Source organism: Lepidochelys kempii, chromosome 24, assembly GCF_965140285.1.
Source record: "Lepidochelys kempii isolate rLepKem1 chromosome 24, rLepKem1.hap1, whole genome shotgun sequence".
In the NCBI taxonomy this organism is placed as follows: domain Eukaryota; kingdom Metazoa; phylum Chordata; order Testudines; family Cheloniidae; genus Lepidochelys; species Lepidochelys kempii.
The window spans coordinates 16154448-16167407 of NC_136403.1; positions in this window are offsets into that span (position 1 = coordinate 16154448).

Below are 12960 nucleotides of genomic sequence, written 5' to 3' on the forward strand. Positions count from 1 at the left end.
CCTGCGTCAGGATCCTGAACTCAACCAACTCATGGTCACTGCCTCCCAGATTCCCATCCACTTTTGCTTCCCCCACTAATTCTACCCGGTTTGTGAGCAGCAGGTCAAGAAAAGCACCCCCCCTAGTTGGCTCCTCTAGCACTTGCGCCAGGAAATTGTCCCCTACGCTTTCCAAAAACTTCCTGGATTGTCTATGCACCGCTGTATTGCTCTCCCAGCAGATATCAGGAAAATTAAAGTCACCCATGAGAATCAGGGCATGCGATCTAGTAGCTTCCGTGAGCTGCCGGAAGAAAGCCTCATCCACCTCATCCCCCTGGTCCGGTGGTCTATAGCAGACTCCCACCACTACATCATCTTACAGGGCTCTGGTTGCTTCAGTAACAACAACGTGGGCGATAGCAACTTTAATGACAACAGCATAAATAAGAGTGATTCCCTCCTCACGTCAAGTAGCTTTATACAAATCAGGTGAAAAAACCCTGTTCCAGCTCGTTTCTTCTCTTGTAAAGGTTACCAAGCAAGGAACATTTCCCACCGTTTTTCCATGTTACAAAGGCAATTTAGAAATGCCACCTGCTGCAGGGTGCTTATGAAAATCTCTGCAGATCTGTGGCAGATTGACCATCTCTGACAGAGTTCCCCTGCATGGCTATAAATACGCCCCAAGGGGATTTCCAATATCACCCATCCAAGACATTGCTACTTGGAGCTACTTTAGAAGGTCCCCATCCCATGTGAACACAGAGTAGGTTACAGGAGGCTTATGGGAGATTGTAGGGGCTGATGGGAGGTTGACAACTCACAGTTCCCTTGGGCACCCATGAAATATCTCAAGAGGGGGGGTTCTGTAATCACACATACTGTACTGCACCTAGAAACCAGGCTAGATGGAGTAATTTCTCTACCCCAGCTTAGGCAGAGATATCAAGATAGACTGGCCAATTGTTCAGATCAGGTGTGCAAATTCTTTAGTTACTCAGTGATACAATCCCAGATACCCTGGTGGGGAGTTGAACAGTACGCTTTGCTAACTTTTCCTTCTCTTGCAGCAGAACAACCCGTTCTGGTCAGCTGTGATGATCAGCAGTCATCTTTGCTATTGGAATATAATGCTTTGCCTCAAGGGCATTCTGAATCACTGCTCACTAAGAGCTGAATCCTTTGCTGGCAAAAAAAAATTGAGGAAATAGACTTCCTGCCACCCTTTACCCCATCAGTCAGGTTAGGGTAACAAATAGGCAGAATTGGGATATCACAGCTTTCTAAGGATTCTCTCTTGGTTTCCATCATCTTGAGACTGATCCCCAGTTGATGTAAATTTGTCATAGATTCATTGGAATAAAGGGGGTCAGGCTCACACTGGTGTAAATTCTCCACAGAAACAGTGGAATCAATACGCCACAACCCCAGATGTTACAAATTGTCCATGGCCCACTGGGCAGATGGAATATCCGTTCAAGGCCTATTGCTGTTGCACAATAACCATAATAAACATTCCTCATCTTGCAGGACTCCGGTAGTGTGAAAACCGGCAACATCCACGGCGGCAACTTTAACGACAACAGCGTAAGTAACAGAGATTACCTCTCCATGCTCTGTAGCTTCACACACATTAGAGAATGGACACCGTTTCAGCTAGTTGGATGTCTGGTAACATTTGCATCGAGGAGCGTTGGATGCATTTGCTTATGTTGCGAAAGCAGCATGGAAAGTCATCCCACTCCACAAGGCTTATGAAAATTTCCAGAGGGTTATAGCAGGTTCGCCTCCCTCTCCCCAGTACCCGGGGTAATAATGAGGCATACCAGAAGAGGCTTTTTGATGTCACTCAGAAGGCACTTCTGTTGGGAGCTACCTCCAAGGGTCCCCAGGTGAACACATATTTGGGAGGTTTACATGAGATTGCAAGGGTTGATGGGAGGCTGTCCTCTCCATAATTTCTTTCGGCACCCATGAAATGTCTTGCAAGAGGGTCTTTGATATCACCCACAACACATTGCACATGGGAGATATCCCAAGAGTTTTGGGATAAAAGCCCCATCTCCATTTGGAGCCACATGAGAATTTCCCATGGCTTCATGGGAGGATGATGTCTTCTACTACAAGTCCACTGAACAGGCATGAAGTGTCCACCAGTTCCTTTGGGTACCTACTAATTCTCTCCCAAGAGATCTTTCCGAAATCACACGGAATGCACTGCTCTTGGCAACAGTCCTAGGAACTCAGGGTAAATTGTGTCCAATCAAGGATAGCTTGGCTGACTCCTTTGCTATTAGATTAATTTTGCCTTATGTCATCTGAGTGGGAATAATATGTGGCTTGTTATCTGAAGAACAAAAGAGGAGAGACAGATATCTAAGAAACGTACTTATCTGTGAGGGGATCTAAGCATAGCGTAAGAGTTAAAGTGCTAGATTAGCACCGAAGATATATTATCTATGTCTACAGCATTGATGGGGTCAGCACTGGAATACTGGGCATTTTGGGAGATATGATTGAGGGGCCCATTCCTCTGTTCCAGCCTGGGGAGGGACATTAGAGTAGATTGGCCTATTGGTCTGATCTGGTGCGGCTATTCTGAAGTTACTCACTGGTACAACCTCTGCTACCCTTGTCGGGGGGTTGAACAGTGTGCATTCCTAACTTCTCTTTCTGTTGTAGAAAAACAATGAATTCTTTTCAATGGTGAGTATCAGCAGTTATCTGTCCTTTCGGACTGTCATGCTTTGCCTCAATACTATTCTGTATCGCTGGTCATTAACAGCCCAACGCTTTCCTTGCAAAACTCTCTATGCAACTGCCATTCTGTCCCCTTTTATCCCATCAGTCCAGCCATGGATAACAAATTTACAGCCTTGGAACGTCAGAGCTTTACCAAGGATTCTCTCTTGGTTTCCATTAGTGGGTGAGAAGGATGTTGGGGGAGAACCCCAGTTCACGTAAATTTGCCCAAGTTTCATAGGAATCAATGGGACCAGGCTCCCACTGGTGTAAATTACCTAGAGAAGCCCTGGAATCAATACGCAACATCCCGAGATGCTATACATTCTCCACGGCCCACTGGGTCGATGGAATATCCGTTGCAGTCCTATTGGTGTTAAACAATAAACATAATAAACATTCCCCATCTTGCAGGGTAATGGAAACTTCGGAGACAACAGCAATAGCAACAACGTGAGTACCATAAATTACCTCTCCGTGCTCTGTAGCTTCACACACATCAGTGAATGGACCCCGTTTCAGCTAGTTGGATGTCTGGTAACGTTTGCCTTCGAGGAGCACTGGCTGCATTTGCCGGAAAGTCCTCCCACTCCACAGCCCTTAAGAACATCTCCAGAGGCTTATAGCAGGTTCACCTCCCTCTCCCACGGTACCAGGGGTAAGAATGAGGCATGCCAGAAGAGGCTTTCTGATATCATTCGGAAAGCATTTCTGCTGGGAGCTACGTCAGAGGGTCCCCATATGAACTCATATTTGGGAGGCTTATATGAGATTGCCAGGGTTGATGGGAGGTTGTCCTTTCCACAATTCCTTTGGGCACTCATGAAATATCTTGCAAAAGGGTCTTTGACATCAGCCACATTGCACTGCACCTGGGAGATATGCCAAGACTTTTGGGAAACCTGTCCATCCCCACTGGGCGCCTCATGTGAATTTCCCAGGGCTTCATGGGAGGATGATGTCTTCTGCTACAAGTCCATTGGACAGAAACAAAGTGCCCCACAGTTCCTTTGAGCACCCACTAAATGTCTCCCAAGAGATCCTTCCGAAATCACACGGAATGCACTGCTCTTGGCTACGGTCCTAGGAACTCAGGGTAAATGGTGCCCTATCAGGGATACCTTGGCTGACTCCTTTGCTATTAATTTTGCTTCATGTCACCTGAGTGGAAATAACATGTGGCTTGGTTGCTGCAGAACAAAAGAGGATACCCAGGTATCTATGAATGAGACATACTTCAGTGGGAGGGGATCTAAGCATAGTATAAGAGTTAAAATACTAGATTAGTACCGAGGAGATATTATCTATGTTGATAGCATTGAAGAGGTCAGTAGTGGAATACTGGGCCTTTTAGGAGATATGACTGGGGGGCCTATTCCTCTGTTCCAGCCCCAGGGAGGGACATCAGGGTAGACTGGCCTATCGGTCTGATCTGGTGTGGCTATTCTGAAGTTCTTAGATGGTACAACCTCTGCTACCCTTGTGGGGGGTGGAACAGTGTGCATTCCTAATGTCTCTAGAAAAACAACCAATTCTGGTCAGTGATGAGTATCAGCAGTTATCTCTCCTCTCGAACTACAGCCGTGGAGTGTCAGAGCTTTACCAAGGATTCTCTCTTGGTTTCCACCAGTGGAGGAGAATGATGCCGTGGCCGATCCCTAGGTCATGTAAATTTGTCGTAGTGTCATAGGAATCAACGGGGCCAGGTTCCCACTGGTGTAAATTGTCCAGAGAAGCACTGGAATCATTACGCCACATCCCCAGATGCTATAAATTGTCCATGGCCCACTGGGTCGAAGGAATATCCATTTGAGCCCTATAGCTGTTACACAATAAACATAATAAACATTCCCCATCTTGCAGAACTTCGGTAACAACAACATCCAGAATGGGGGCATCGGCAACAAGAACGTAAGTACCAGAGAATACCTCTCCATGCCATGTAGCTTCACACACATCAGTGAATGGACCCCGTTTCAGCTAGTTGGATGTCTGGTAACGTTTGCCTTCGAGGAGCATTGGCTGCATTTGCCCATGTTGCAAAAGCAGCATGGAAAGTCATCCCAGTCCACCAGGCTTATGAAAATTTCCAGAGGGTTATAGCAGGTTCGCCTCCCTCTCCCCAGTACCCAGTTTAATAATGAGGCATACCAGAAGAGGCTTTTTGATGTCACTCAGAAGGCACTTCTGTTGGGAGCTACCTCCAAGGGTCCCCAGGTGAACACATATTTGGGAGGTTTATATGAGATTGCAAGGGTTGATGGGAGGTTGTCCTCTGCACAATTCCTTTGGGCACCCATGAAATATCTTGCAAAAGGGTCTTTGACATCAGCCGCATTGCACTGCACCTGGGAGATATCCCAAGAGTTTTGGGATACAAGCCCATCCCCACTGGGAGCCTCATGAGAATTTCCCATGGCTTCATGGGAGGATGATCTCTTCTGCTACAAGTCCACTGAACAGGCACAAAGTGTCCACCAGTTCCTTTGGGTACCCACTAATTCTCTCCCAAGAGATCTTTCTGAAATCACACCGAATGCACTGCTCTTGGCAACAGTCCTAGGAACTCAGGGTAAATTGTGTCCGATCAAGGGTAGCTTGGCTGACTCCCTTGCTATTAGATTAATTTTGCCTTATGTCATCTGAGTGGGAATAATATGTGGCTTGTTTCCTGAAGAACAAAAGAGGAGAGACAGATACCTAAGAAACGTACTAAGCATAGCATAAGAGTTAAAGTGCTAGATTTATTATCTAAATTTAAATTTATCTAAAGATAATATATCTTCTAAATTTATTAGATTTAGAAGATATATTATCTATGTCTACAGCATTGATGGGGTCTGCACTGGAATACTTGGTATTTTGGGAGATATGATTGAGGGGCCCATTCCTCTGTTCCAGCCCGGGGAGGGTCATCAGGGTAGATTGGCTATTGGTCCGATCTGGTGTGGCTACTCTGAAGTTACTCGCTAGTACACCCTCTGCTACCCTTGTGAGGGGTTAAACACTGTGCATTCCTAACTTCTCTTTCTGTTGTAGGAAAACGACCAATTCTGGGCAGTGGTGAGTATCAGCAGTTATCTGTCCTATCGGACTGTCATGCTTTGCCTCAACACTATTCTGTATCGCAGCTCATTAACAGCCCAACGCTTTGCTTGCAAAACTCTCTATGCAACTGCCATTCCGTCCCCTTTTATCCCATCAGTCCAGCCATGGATAACAAATTTATAGCCTTGGAACGTCAGAGCTTTACCAAGGATTCTCTCTTGGTTTCCATTAGTGGGTGAGAATGATGCTGGGGGAAATCCCCAGTTCATGTAAATTTGCCCTAGTTTCATAGGAATCAACGGGGCCAGGTTCCCACCGGTGTATTTTGTCCAGAGAAGGACTGGAATCAATACGCCACATCCCCAGATGCTATCAGTTGACCACGGCCCAGTGGGTCGATGGAATATACATTGGAGCCCTATAGGTTTTACATCTGATGAATTGGGTTCTAGCCCATGAAAGCTTATGCCCAAAGAAACTGCTTGGTCTCTAAGGTGCCGCAAGTACTCCTCTTTTTGCAGATACAGACTAACATGGCTACTACTTAGAAATCTGTCACAATAAACATAATAAACTTTCCCCATCTTGCAGAAATCCGGTAGCGTGAACACCGGCAACATCCACGGCGGCAGCTTTAACGACAACAGCGTAAGTCACAGAGATTACCTCTCCATGCTCTGTAGCTTCACACACATCAGTGAATGGACCCCGTTTCAGCTAGTTGGATGTCTGGTAACCTTTGCCTTCGAGGAGCATTGGCTGCACTTGCCCATGTTGCGAAAGCAGCATGGAAAGTCATCCCACTCCACAAGGCTTATGAAAATTTCCAGAGGGTTATGGCAGGTTCACCTCCCTCTCCCTAGTACCCGGGGTAATAATGAGGCATACCAGAAGAGGCTTTCTGATGTCACTCAGAAGGGAGCTACCTCCAAGGGTCCCCAGGTGAACACATATTTGGGAAGTTTATATGGGATTGCCAGGGTTGATGGGAGGTTGTCCTCTCCACAATTTCTTTCGGCACCCATGAAATGTCTTGCAAGAGGGTCTTCGATATAACCCACAACACATTGCACATGGGAGATAAGATAAAAACAAGAGTTTTGGGATAAAAGCCCCATCTCCATTTGGAGCCACATGAGAATTTCCCATGGCTTCATGGGAGGATGATGTCTTCTACTACAAGTCCACTGAACAGGAATGAAGTGTCCACCAGTTCCTTTGGGTACCCACTAATTCTCTCCCAAGAGATCTTTCCGAAATCACACCGAATGCACTGCTCTTGGCAACAGTCCTAGGAACTCAGGATAAATTGTGTCCGATCAAGGATAGCTTGGCTGACTCCTTTGCTATTAGATTAATTTTGCCTTATGTCATCTGAGTGGGAATAATATGTGGCTTGTTTCCTGAAGAACAAAAGAGGAGAGCCAGATATCTATGAATAAGAAATGTACTTAGCTGTGAGGGGATCTAAACATAGCATAAGAGTTAAAGTGCTAGATTAGCACCGAAGATATATTATCTATGTCTACAGCATTGATGGGGTCAGCACTGGAATACTGGGCATTTTGGGAGATATGATTGAGGGGCCCATTCCTCTGTTCCAGCCCGGGGAGGGACATTAGGGTAGATTGGCCTATTGGTCTGATCTGGTGCGGCTATTCTGAAGTTACTCACTGTACAACCTCTTCTACCCTTGTCGGGGGGTTGAACAGTGTGCATTCCTAACTTCTCTTTCTGTTGTAGAAAAACAACGAATTCTTTTCAATGGTGAGTATCAGCAGTTATCTGTCCTATCGGACTATCTTGCTTTGCCTCAATACTATTCTGTATCGCTGCTCACTAACAGCCCAACCTTTTACTGGCAAAGCTCTCTACGCAACTGCCACCCTGAACCCTTTTATTCCATCAGTCCAGCCTTGTATAACAAATGTACAGCCTTGAAATGTAGGAGTTTGACCAAAGATTCTCTCTTGGTTTCCATTAGTGGGTGAGAATGATGTTGGGGGAGAACCCCAATTCATGTAAATTTGCCCAAGTTACATAGGAATCAATGGGACCAGGCTCCCACTGGTGTAAATTGCCTAGAGAAGCACTGGGATCAATACGCAACATCCCGAGATGCTATACATTCTCCACGGCCCACTGGGTCGATGGAATATCCGTTGCAGTCCTATTGGTGTTAAACAATAAACATAATAAACATTCCCCATCTTGCAGGGTAATGGAAACTTCGGAGACAACAGCAATAGCAACAACGTGAGTACCATAAATTACCTCTCCGTGCTCTGTAGCTTCACACACATCAGTGAATGGACCCCGTTTCAGCTAGTTGGATGTCTGGTAACGTTTGCCTTCGAGGAGCACTGGCTGCATTTGCCGGAAAGTCCTCCCACTCCACAGCCCTTAAGAACATCTCCAGAGGCTTATAGCAGGTTCACCTCCCTCTCCCACGGTACCAGGGGTAAGAATGAGGCATGCCAGGAGAGGCTTTCTGATATCATTTGGAAAGCATTTCTGCTGGGAGCTACGTCAGAGGGTCCCTAAATGAACTCATATTTGGGAGGCTGATATGAGATTGCCAGGGTTGATGGGAGGATGTCCTTTCCACAATTCCTTTGGGCACCCATGAAATATCTTGCAAAAGGGTCTTTGACATCAGCCACATTGCACTGCACCTGGGAGATATGCCAAGACTTTTGGGATACCTGTCCATCCCCACTGGGCGCCTCATGTGAATTTCCCAGGGCTTCATGGGAGGATGATGTTTTCTGCTACAAGTCCATTGGACAGAAACGAAGTGCCCCACAGTTCCTTTGAGCACCCACTAAATGTCTCCCAAGAGATCCTTCCGAAATCACACGGAGTGCACTGCTCTTGGCTACAGTCCTAGGAACTCAGGGTAAATGGTGCCCTATCAGGGATACCTTGGCTGACTCCTTTGCTATTAATTTTGCTTCATGTCACCTGAGTGGAAATAACATGTGGCTTGGTTGCTGCAGAACAAAAGAGGATACCCAGGTATCTATGAATGAGACATACTTTGGTGGGAGGGGATCTAAGCATAGCATAAGAGTTAAAATACTAGACTAGTACCGAGGAGATATTATCTATGTTGATAGCATTGAAGAGGTCAGTAGTGGAATACTGGGCCTTTTAGGAGATATGACTGGGCGGCCTATTCCTCTGTTCCAGCCCCAGGGAGGGACATCAGGGTAGACTGGCCTATCGGTCTGATCTGGTGTGGCTATTCTGAAGTTCTTAGATGGTACAACCTCTGCTACCCTTGTGGGGGGTGGAACAGTGTGCATTCCTAATGTCTCTAGAAAAACAACCAATTCTGGTCAGTGATGAGTATCAGCAGTTATCTCTCCTCTCGAACTACAGCCGTGGAGTGTCAGAGCTTTACCAAGGATTCTCTCTTGGTTTCCACCAGTGGAGGAGAATGATGCCGTGGCCGATCCCTAGGTCATGTAAATTTGTCGTAGTGTCATAGGAATCAACGGGGCCAGGTTCCCACTGGTGTAAATTGTCCAGAGAAGCACTGGAATCATTACGCCACATCCCCAGATGCTATAAATTGTCCATGGCCCACTGGGTCGAAGGAATATCCATTTGAGCCCTATAGCTGTTACACAATAAACATAATAAACATTCCCCATCTTGCAGAACTTCGGTAACAACAACATCCAGAATGGGGGCATCGGCAACAAGAACGTAAGTACCAGAGAATACCTCTCCATGCCATGTAGCTTCACACACATCAGTGAATGGACCCCGTTTCAGCTAGTTGGATGTCTGGTAACGTTTGCCTTCGAGGAGCATTGGCTGCATTTGCCCATGTTGCAAAAGCAGCATGGAAAGTCATCCCACTCCACCAGGCTTATGAAAATTTCCAGAGGGTTATAGCAGGTTCGCCTCCCTCTCCCCAGTACCCGGGGTAATAATGAGGCATACCAGAAGAGGCTTTTTGATGTCACTCAGAAGGCACTTCTGTTGGGAGCTACCTCCAAGGGTCCCCAGGTGAACACATATTTGGGAGGTTTATATGAGATTGCAAGGGTTGATGGGAGGTTGTCCTCTGCACAATTCCTTTGGGCACCCATGAAATATCTTGCAAAAGGGTCTTTGACATCAGCCGCATTGCACTGCACCTGGGAGATATCCCAAGAGTTTTGGGATACAAGCCCATCCCCACTGGGAGCCTCATGAGAATTTCCCATGGCTTCATGGGAGGATGATCTCTTCTGCTACAAGTCCACTGAACAGGCACAAAGTGTCCACCAGTTCCTTTGGGTACCCACTAATTCTCTCCCAAGAGATCTTTCTGAAATCACACCGAATGCACTGCTCTTGGCAACAGTCCTAGGAACTCAGGGTAAATTGTGTCCGATCAAGGGTAGCTTGGCTGACTCCCTTGCTATTAGATTAATTTTGCCTTATGTCATCTGAGTGGGAATAATATGTGGCTTGTTTCCTGAAGAACAAAAGAGGAGAGACAGATACCTAAGAAACGTACTAAGCATAGCATAAGAGTTAAAGTGCTAGATTTATTATCTAAATTTAAATTTATCTAAAGATAATATATCTTCTAAATTTATTAGATTTAGAAGATATATTATCTATGTCTACAGCACTGATGGGGTCTGCACTGGAATACTTGGTATTTTGGGAGATATGATTGAGGGGCCCATTCCTCTGTTCCAGCCCGGGGAGGGTCATCAGGGTAGATTGGCTATTGGTCCGATCTGGTGTGGCTACTCTGAAGTTACTCGCTAGTACACCCTCTGCTACCCTTGTGAGGGGTTAAACACTGTGCATTCCTAACTTCTCTTTCTGTTGTAGGAAAACGACCAATTCTGGGCAGTGGTGAGTATCAGCAGTTATCTGTCCTATCGGACTGTCATGCTTTGCCTCAACACTATTCTGTATCGCTGCTCATTAACAGCCCAACGCTTTGCTTGCAAAACTCTCTATGCAACTGCCATTCCGTCCCCTTTTATCCCATCAGTCCAGCCATGGATAACAAATTTATAGCCTTGGAACGTCAGAGCTTTACCAAGGATTCTCTCTTGGTTTCCATTAGTGGGTGAGAATGATGCTGGGGGAAATCCCAAGTTCATGTAAATTTGCCCTAGTTTCATAGGAATCAACGGGGCCAGGTTCCCACCGGTGTATTTTGTCCAGAGAAGGACTGGAATCAATACGCCACATCCCCAGATGCTATCAGTTGACCACGGCCCAGTGGGTCGATGGAATATACATTGGAGCCCTATAGGTTTTACATCTGATGAATTGGGTTCTAGCCCATGAAAGCTTATGCCCAAAGAAACTGCTTGGTCTCTAAGGTGCCGCAAGTACTCCTCTTTTTGCAGATACAGACTAACATGGCTACTACTTAGAAATCTGTCACAATAAACATAATAAACTTTCCCCATCTTGCAGAAATCCGGTAGCGTGAACACCGGCAACATCCACGGCGGCAGCTTTAACGACAACAGCGTAAGTAACAGAGATTACCTCTCCATGCTCTGTAGCTTCACACACATCAGTGAATGGACCCCGTTTCAGCTAGTTGGATGTCTGGTAACCTTTGCCTTCGAGGAGCATTGGCTGCACTTGCCCATGTTGCGAAAGCAGCATGGAAAGTCATCCCACTCCACAAGGCTTATGAAAATTTCCAGAGGGTTATGGCAGGTTCACCTCCCTCTCCCTAGTACCCGGGGTAATAATGAGGCATACCAGAAGAGGCTTTCTGATGTCACTCAGAAGGGAGCTACCTCCAAGGGTCCCCAGGTGAACACATATTTGGGAAGTTTATATGGGATTGCCAGGGTTGATGGGAGGTTGTCCTCTCCACAATTTCTTTCGGCACCCATGAAATGTCTTGCAAGAGGGTCTTCGATATCACCCACAACACATTGCACATGGGAGATAAGATAAAAACAAGAGTTTTGGGATAAAAGCCCCATCTCCATTTGGAGCCACATGAGAATTTCCCATGGCTTCATGGGAGGATGATGTCTTCTACTACAAGTCCACTGAACAGGAATGAAGTGTCCACCAGTTCCTTTGGGTACCCACTAATTCTCTCCCAAGAGATCTTTCCGAAATCACACCGAATGCACTGCTCTTGGCAACAGTCCTAGGAACTCAGGATAAATTGTGTCCGATCAAGGATAGCTTGGCTGACTCCTTTGCTATTAGATTAATTTTGCCTTATGTCATCTGAGTGGGAATAATATGTGGCTTGTTTCCTGAAGAACAAAAGAGGAGAGCCAGATATCTATGAATAAGAAATGTACTTAGCTGTGAGGGGATCTAAACATAGCATAAGAGTTAAAGTGCTAGATTAGCACCGAAGATATATTATCTATGTCTACAGCATTGATGGGGTCAGCACTGGAATACTGGGCATTTTGGGAGATATGATTGAGGGGCCCATTCCTCTGTTCCAGCCCGGGGAGGGACATTAGGGTAGATTGGCCTACTGGTCTGATCTGGTGCGGCTATTCTGAAGTTACTCACTGTACAACCTCTTCTACCCTTGTCGGGGGGTTGAACAGTGTGCATTCCTAACTTCTCTTTCTGTTGTAGAAAAACAACGAATTCTTTTCAATGGTGAGTATCAGCAGTTATCTGTCCTATCGGACTATCTTGCTTTGCCTCAATACTATTCTGTATCGCTGCTCACTAACAGCCCAACCTTTTACTGGCAAAGCTCTCTACACAACTGCCACCCTGAACCCTTTTATTCCATCAGTCCAGCCTTGTATAACAAATGTACAGCCTTGAAATGTAGGAGTTTGACCAAAGATTCTCTCTTGGTTTCCATTAGTGGGTGAGAATGATGTTGGGGGAGAACCCCAATTCATGTAAATTTGCCCAAGTTACATAGGAATCAATGGGACCAGGCTCCCACTGGTGTAAATTGCCTAGAGAAGCACTGGGATCAATACGCAACATCCCGAGATGCTATACATTCTCCACGGCCCACTGGGTCGATGGAATATCCGTTGCAGTCCTATTGGTGTTAAACAATAAACATAATAAACATTCCCCATCTTGCAGGGTAATGGAAACTTCGGAGACAACAGCAATAGCAACAACGTGAGTACCATAAATTACCTCTCCGTGCTCTGTAGCTTCACACACATCAGTGAATGGACCCCGTTTCAGCTAGTTGGATGT